This window comes from Ictalurus furcatus, chromosome 21, assembly GCF_023375685.1.
Source record: "Ictalurus furcatus strain D&B chromosome 21, Billie_1.0, whole genome shotgun sequence".
Classification (NCBI taxonomy): domain Eukaryota; kingdom Metazoa; phylum Chordata; class Actinopteri; order Siluriformes; family Ictaluridae; genus Ictalurus; species Ictalurus furcatus.
Genome location: NC_071275.1, coordinates 4,610,295 through 4,619,351, shown reverse-complemented (window position 1 = coordinate 4,619,351; position 9,057 = coordinate 4,610,295).

The following is a 9,057-nucleotide window of genomic DNA, read 5'->3' as shown; positions in this document are numbered from 1 at the left end:
CCCTTAGTCATTCATAACAATGGGTAAGACCAAGGAATATACAGTATCTTAAAAGTTACATTTACATTTTTGTAAATATTTGATTATATCTTTTCATGTGACAACACTGAAGAAATGACACTTAGCTATAATGTAAAGTAGTGAGTGTACAGCTTGTGTAACAGTGTAAATTTGCTGTCCCCACAAAATAACTCAACACATTTTCAACACTCAAATTTCATCACAAGATCTACTAGTAAGCCTTGCAACTGTTGGCATCAAAGTGCACGCTTCTACAATCAGAAAGAGATTGCACAAATTTGACCTGCATGGGAGGTGTGCCAGGAAAAAGCCTTTGCTGTGTAAAAAGAACGTTAGGGCAAGATTACAGTTTGCCAATGAGCATACAGGCAAAGACCAGGCCTTTTGGAATAATGTGGTCTGGACAGACAAATCAAAGATAGAGTTATTTAGCCACAGTAACAGCAGTTATATTTGGTGCAGACCAAAGACAGCTTTTCAGGAGAAGCACCTCATACCAACTGTGAAGCACTGTGGTGGAAATGTAATGGTTTAGGGTTGCTTTGCTGCCTCAGGGACTGGACAGCTTGCATTCATTGATTCAGCTATGAATTCTGCATCATATGAAAGAGTGCGTGAAGATAATGTGAAGCCATCTTTCCGAAAGTTGAAGTTGAACTGAAAGTGGACCTTTCAACAGGATAATGATCCTAAGCACACCAGCAAATCCACCACAGAATGGCTCAAAAAGAAGAAATGAAGGGTTATGGAATGACCTAGGCAAAGCCTGGATTTGAATCCCACTGAAATGTTGTGGAGAGATTTGAAACGGTCAGTACATGCAGGAAAACCCTCAAACATCTAGCAACTGAAAGAATATTGCATGGAAGAGTGGTCAAAAATTCCAGCAAGCCTGGTGGACAGTTATAAAAAAAAACACCTACAAGAAATTATTTCTGCTAAAGCGAGCAATACTAACTTCTGAGGCCAAGGATGTACTTAGTTTTTCCACAGAAGAACATCACATCTATTGATATTTCTGTTGAATAAATGAATGAAAAAAGCTAATTTTCCTTATGAGTTTGTTCAAATATATCACCTTTATTAATAGGCACTGTTTATCAAATCAAATAAAGATCATCAAATGTTTGCTTGTCCAAATATGTCAAAAAAGCCAACAATTTCCAGATGTCTTCAAATGATTGTATGCACAGAAATGTAAACCTTGTTAAAGTCAACCCTGTAATTTATAATCAGATTTTCACACAAATCCTAAAAGTAGATAAAGAGAACACAATTAAACAAACGACACAACAAATATTATACTTGGCCATTTATTTATTGAGGAAAATATTACAGATCTTTGAGTGGCAAAAGTATGTGAACCTCCAGGATTAGCAGTTAATTTGAAGGTGAAGTTAGAGTCTGGTGTTTTCAGTCAGTGGGATGATGTGCTGATGGGTGTGAGTGGGCACCCTGTTTTATTTAAAAACAGTGATCTATCAAAGTCTGATCTTCACAACATGTATAAGTGTATCATGGCATGAAAAAAGCAGATTTCTGAAGAACCTCGGAAAAAGAGTTGTTGATGTTCTTCAGGCTGAAAAACGTTACAAAACCATCTATAAAGAGTTTGGACTCCACCAATCCACAGTCAGACAGATTGTGTACAAATTCGAGACCATTATTACCCTCCCAAGGAGTAGTCGACCAACATCACTCCAAGAGCAAGACGTGTAATAGTCCACGAGGTCACAAAGGAACCAGGGTAACTTCTAAGCAATTAAAGGCCTCTCACATTGGCTAATTTTAATGTTCATGAGTCCACCATCAGGAGAACACTGAAAAATAATGGTGTGCAAAGGCAGGGTTGCAAGAACAAACTACCAGTGAATTCTAAAGGAAAATGTCAGGATATCTGTCCATGAACTGAATCTCAAGAGAAAGTGCAGCAAGACAACGACCCTAATCACACAAGTCAGTCTACCAAAGAATGGTTAAAGAAGAATAAAGGTAATGTTTTGGAATGGCCGAGTCAAAGTCCTGACCTTAATCCAATAGAAATGTTGTGGAAGGACCTGAAGCAAGCAGTTCATGTGAGGAAACACACCAACATCCCAGAGTTGAAGCCGTTCTGTACTGAGGAACGGGATAAAATTCCTCCAAGCCGATGTGCAGGACTGATCAACAGTTAGCCCAAACGTTTAGTTGTAGTTATTGCTGCACAAGGGGGTCACACCAGATACTGAATGTAAATTTTCACATACTTTTGCCACTCACAGATCTGTAATATTGGATCATTTTGGATCAAGTATAATATTTTTGTCACATTTGTTTTATTGGGTTCTCTTTATCTACTTTTAGGACTTGTGTGAAAATCTAATGATATTTTAGGTCATATTTATGCAGAAATATAGAAAATTCTAAAGGGTTCACAAATGTTCAAGCTCCATTGTATGTACAGTAACAGTGTTGACAGTATGCTGTGATAGAGACTATAATAAACAGAAAGAGTATATATGGAAGTGAAATTAATCTAAATTTAGAGAGAAAGATCATTGTTTTAACAATTGCACATACCTAATCAGTAAGAGTATGGCAGCTGCAATAGTATATACGGTACATTTGCTCATGAATGTGGACAAATGCTCATTGAAAGATGAAAACATAAAACATAAAACACATGCCAATAAACTTCGTAATCTTGAGATGGCTGGGATATTTGCAGGGAAAATACAGATTGGCCAGTAAGGCTTTAATTTCCAACACTATCACTCAAAAGACCATATAATTGATGGTCTTGCGTCCAGAATAATGGCCATCATTTGGTGCTCTGCTGATGTGGAAAATTCTCCCTGTTTGGTTTGAAGCACCTGATTTACTAATCTGGTCTGAGTTTCCCCAAAAGCACTGCAGTACAAAGACCGTTATTAAATGCTAGAGTGAGAATCGCACTGAACAATTTCTCGATAAGTTAAGACATTTTTAACTTTACAATGCTTCTGAAACTCTTGACCTTTAATGAAACTGTTCATTAGTTCCAAAAGTTAGCTCTGTTATTTTGGCAGCTACCCTTATTGTTCATACTTTGCTGCTGAACGGGTCATAGTTCTCAGAATTACTCATAAATCTGATTTGCGGCATAAATGGGTTTTGTTACTGCTATAAAATTTGACTGTTTTTCAAATGGTTTATATGTTTTTTTTATTGACAAAGCCTAATGCGAATTTAGTAGGTCAATACTGTAGTCAGAGCTGAACACACCACTGTCACATTGGCTTTATCCAAGCTATAGTAAAACCACCTTGTATAATGCTCAAGATAAAGGTAAAGTGTTGGGTTTTGTTTTTGGGTTTTTTATTTTGCTGAGGGTTCTGTGCATAGAACATTATTACTGTAGAGTGAAATTACCAGAAAATTGAATGAAAGTCTAAATGGCGCACTTATATAGCACTTTTATCCAAAGCGCTTTACACTGTGTCTCATTCACCCATTCACACACACACTCACACACCAAGGGTAGCAGAGCTTCCATGCAAGGCGCTAACTTGCCATCGTGAGCAACTTGGGGTTCAGTGTCTTGCCCAAGGACACTTCGGTATGTGGAGTCATGTGGGCCGGGAATCAAACCACCAACCCTACGATTAGTGGACAACACACTCTACCACCTGAGCCACAGCCGCCCTAGTCTAAATAAGGAGTACTCTATAAGCAGATACAGAAATTAATTAAATGAATTTTAATCAACAAGATCTCTTGCTAATGTATAGATATATAGCGTTTTTCATTCAGCATACAGAGAAAAACATCTACTTGTTATTTCCCCATCTTCTATGGAGGTGTCGAAATGTGCACTCTTTTGAGTGGACAAATGGCATTACAGCAGTGCTGATATTTAGTATAACAGCACAGGTACATTTCAGCATTTGTATCACTTCGCTTGTCAGTGTTCACTACATAAAATTCCAAGTCTAGCAATAGTTTTTTGTTTTGTTTTTTACATTTAAACCATTAATACACTTCCTATGGGAAATATTTTTGCTGACAGAGCAAAAATAAACAAAATATTTGGTCATTTTGTGTATGAAATATCAGTTACATCATATTAATTACTTAGAACTGTTGTATAAAAGCAGTAGGGCAGTATTGGAATAGTGCTGTTGTACTGCTGTTCAGCATGCACCCTTATGCCTACAGCCAAATCACAGCCATGCTGGTGTTCGGTACAACAGCACTCTTACTTGTGCAGTATTGCTTAAATATGGCCCAATTACAGAGCCCGTGACATCATTTCTATGACAACAATGACATCACTCAGTCAGACAGACAGACACTTTATCACAGTTTGTCCGAGACTAAAAGCATTAACAAGCTATTCAACAAATGTAAAGCTTGCATTCAAAAGTACAGTGGCACGTTGAGAATAATGTCAATGTACTGTAAAATAATTGCATTTTCATTTGGACATTAGAAAGAACAAAATCATAGTCTGAGTCATAGAATCATCCATCTGCAGGATATCGAGCGTCAGATATCTTTTGCACACTTTTCTGGACACAACCTTCAGAATCTTGAAGATTATAATTTGCCTGGCTCTCAGCACTTCCATGTATACATATTTCCCTCCACAGGTTTCCTTGAATGAGCTTTGTGAAACAATATATAGTCAGTGGATTTAAAAAAAAAAAAAAAAGTTCACAGGATCCCATTTTTAAAGTGTATTTAAGAGTTGCGTGGCACGCTTAGTAACGGGTAAACAAGAAACAAGACGTTCTTGTGTGTTTACTGCAGGAAAAGGTGTGTGGGTAGTTATCTGCCATGTCAGTAAACTGCCTCATCTTGTGAAAGTAGTCAAATCTTGGCAACATTCATTGATGAAACACACAAGCCTTCTGGTGAAGCTAGAGGTTTGGCTCGTAGGACTAATGAAATTGCGGTCATCTGAAGAGTGATAACACGAGGCGCCACAATGACACCAAACTTTTTAACAAACCTATCCTGACACAATTAAAACTCTGATCATTCACCTTAAAATGACCTGGCCCTGTAACTCTGGGGAACTTTGACAAGTTTAATATTTGACACAGATGGTCTACATAAAAGTTACAATTCTAAAATGATTATTTCATTATAAGTGAGTGGTTAGAACAATTTGCCAATAATCACGTTAATGATGTTAATATCCTATCCTAAGGCTTGGGGTTTCTAATCCAGTTTCTAATCCAACCTTGATACAGTACATTTGACCAATTGCTGCAGAATATAAAGTTTTATTTATTAGAAGGCAACTTCTGAAAATACCAGCAACAAATCTGAATCGTTGAACGATGCAGTATGAAGAGCTGTGACAATCACACCACCTTTGAATTCAAGGACTCCTTCTGGGGTTTTGTGCTGCACAGCGGGGGCAACATAAGGCAAGACTGTGGTTTACTACGGAACTGCATGTATTTTTACTTATTTAGCATTATTTATTGATTTGGCCTTGGTAGGTTATATTTCTATATACAGTATTATAAGTCTTATGCTGAGCTGGATTTTGCACCCGGTACATAATATCAGCCTTATATTACATGTTTGTCAGGATAAAAAAAAATCTACAATCTGATTCTTTCTTTATTTATTTATTTTAAATATTATATTGACGCGTAAGAGTAGATGTATTGATTAGTTAAGTTTTCTGAAACAGATTTACTTTTTGCCTAAAAATAACTCTTAAGGTCTTCATAAGGTCTTATTCATCGCTCTGCTGCATCTGTCTGCTCATGCACACACACCCTGAATGTGTACGTGCAGCTGGCGGCTCTGCTCGCCTAAGGTCGGGTCGTGCCCAACAACAACCCCTGCTACATCACCAGCTGAGCCAGAACGCAAAGCCGGTGAGAGCCAAAGGCATCTGGCATCCAGACACTTTTATGTCCTACTTTAAGAACCTTAGCACGTCATGCTTAGATGGAAGATGGCTGTTTTTAAGCCGCTCATTTCATTTGTGTCATAACGCCCATTGAATTTTTTTTTCTCCCTACGAATAGAAAAACACTAACAATTATTTTACCAATATAAATCTTTAAGCTCATTAAGAAATGACTTATGTTTGTAGATTTAACTGGACACACATGTCTGTCATTAGGATGCCCAAGCATGGGAAAAGCTTTTGGCACAAATACTTACTAGCTTTGTTTATGCTTAAAGGTACCAACTGAGGAAGTCCATCATCCGCTAAAGTCTGTCTTCAAAACACACACATACACACACACACACACACAAAATCCCACTATACTACAAAAACATAAAATTTAACATAAAATGTTTAAACGGTCACATTTTATTTTGTAATATTTTTCTTAAAATAACTATTTTTTCATAGGTTATGCCAACGGGGCACCAAAACAACAAAAATCTTGTGTTTTGTTATACGCAATTTCATTGGTTTATGATTCAGTTGGAGAAACTATTACAGAAATATGCACAGCACTTCTATGCTCAGTCATTTTATATCCACATGCATATTCAGAAGCAAGCTTTCTGATCACATAGCAATGCTGGATGGCCTTTCTGTTTCATCATGTGCAGCATTAAAAGACCTTGGTGTGATTACTGACTCCAGCCTATCATTTGATACTCATGTACATAATATTACTAGGATAGCCTTCTTTCATCTCAGAAATATTTCTAAGATAAGAAATATATTGTCACTACGTGATGCAGAAATATTAGTTCATGCTTTCGTCACCTCTAGACTAGATTACTGTAATGCCTTACTGTCTGGATGTTCCGGTAGGAGCATAAACAAACTCCAGTTAGTCCAGAATGCAGCTGCTAGAGTCCTAACTAGAACCAGAAGATACGACCACATCACCCCGATCTTATCAACACTGCATTTGCCCCCAGTAAAATTTCACATTGATTATAAAATACTACTACTGCCTATAAAGCAATAAATGGTCTCGTGCCACAGTACCTGAGCGGACTTTTGGTCTTTTATGATCCGCCACACCTACTTCGATCAAAAGGTGCAGGCTATTTGACGGTACCTCGAATAGCGAAGGCTACAGCAGGGGGAAGAGCTTTCTCTTATAGAGCCCCACAGTTATGGAACAGTCTTCCAATTAGTGTTCGGGACTCAGACACAGTCTCAGTGTTTAAGTCCAGGCTGAAAACATATTTGTTTACTCAAGCTTTTTCTGAATAGTTTTTTCTTAGGTAAAAGAGAAGATCTAGAGGGCTCACAGGCATAGAGTGTTGTGGTGAACTGGGATGTTTGGATATATGACCCCTCCACTTCCAAGTGTTCATCCAGGTTTGCTGATGGTGGAGTATCTGGCCGCTTTATGTCCCAGGGCGCCTTCGTGTCTGTGTTACCTCCTGGTGCTCCCTTTTAATTATGCTGTCATAGCCAGTCTTGCCGGAGTCCCTGCTTGCACTCGCGCAAAGTACATTGTCCTAAACCATTACAGGACAATAAGCATACCTAATAATCTCTCCCTCTCGTTCCCTCTCTCTTTCTGTCGAGCTACACATGATACTCCTGAGATACCAGTGATCCCGACCCCTTCTGCTCTCCGGACCTGCCTGATCCATCCTGATGCCCTACTTCTGGTTGGAGTTCTCATCAATTGAAAGTTACAGGCTGCTGCAGAGGATGGACGCACATGGTGCAGCCTAAAGACCATCGAGATTACTGTGGATGGCACCACTTAAATTGGACCTCAATTCAGGTGAACAGTTATCCTGTGATGGCTAGGGCTACAATTGCTATTATAACCTCGGCACTGCAATTGCCACAAACAGTTTTGCACTGAAGTCTCCATCAGTGAACAGTGGAGAAGTTCAACAAAACAGACTTCATGTAAAAACTGTAATGACTTTTTCTGGTTACACAACTGCACTGTTTGAACGTATAGTATTGGCACATTTATAGAAGGGATTTACTTATAATCGCACTACTTGATGATGACGGGTTCCCTTACGATCTGGTTCCTCTAAAGGCTTCTTCCTCATATCGTCTCCGGGAGTTTTTCCTCGCCACTGTCGCCTCTGGCTCGCTCAATAGGGATAAATTCATACATTTAAAATCTATATCCTGAACTGCTATATTTCTGTAAAGCTGCTTTGGAACAATGTCCTTTGTTAAAAGCGCTATACAAATAAAACTGAATTGAATATTCATATATACAGTTTGCAATCAGAAACACTTAGTTTAAACATTTCAATCTATTGAAATATAAAGACTGATAAAATACACGTTTTATGTTACAGACTATATCATTTACCAATTTAAAAAAATTGTTGAAATCATTTTGATAAAATAACGTCCTTAGCGACTTTTCCATGACAAATATATAGAGTAACATACAGCACAGTAATATACAATGCATTTTATGGCAGGAAAAAAATAAAAATAATACATTTAATATGGAGCAATATCAGAACGGTGAAATGATACTGTATCATTATTTTTTAATCCAGTCAGTATTTTTTGTAAGTCCGTTTGACTTACAAATGATACTGATAGTCTGGGGATGTAAACTCACAACCTTCCTGTCACAACATTAGGGCAATGACACATACAGATCTCCCGCATTGATAGTGCTCTCAAGGACAGTGGCTTTTCTGTTGTTGTTTACATATCGCTCTAACGTATGAGCAATGAATTCTTTCAACCCCAATTTCCAACCCTTGTCTTTACAGATGTCTTTCCCGTAGATCTTAATGCAGGAATGTATTTCCTGTTCCTATTGAAACACAGCCAGCTGAGCCATCTTTGCGTCTGAAGCTCCTGCCGTCCCGCCCCAATCGTGAAACTTATTTTCAAGTCTCTTAGATCTTTACTTTTTTGACATGTTGATCCAACATCAAGGTTAATTAGGCCTACTCATCATTTATACATGTCCACGTCCATGGTACAATGTTAACCGCTTAATTGTATCATGCAGTAGTCCAGGCACTCATGTTCCTACGGTCATTTTTTCTCTTTAATTCGGCACCTGTATGTACTATTTAGTATAGTATTAAGGATGCAGATAAACGAATGAAGTCTAGGTGGCATTTTACGTC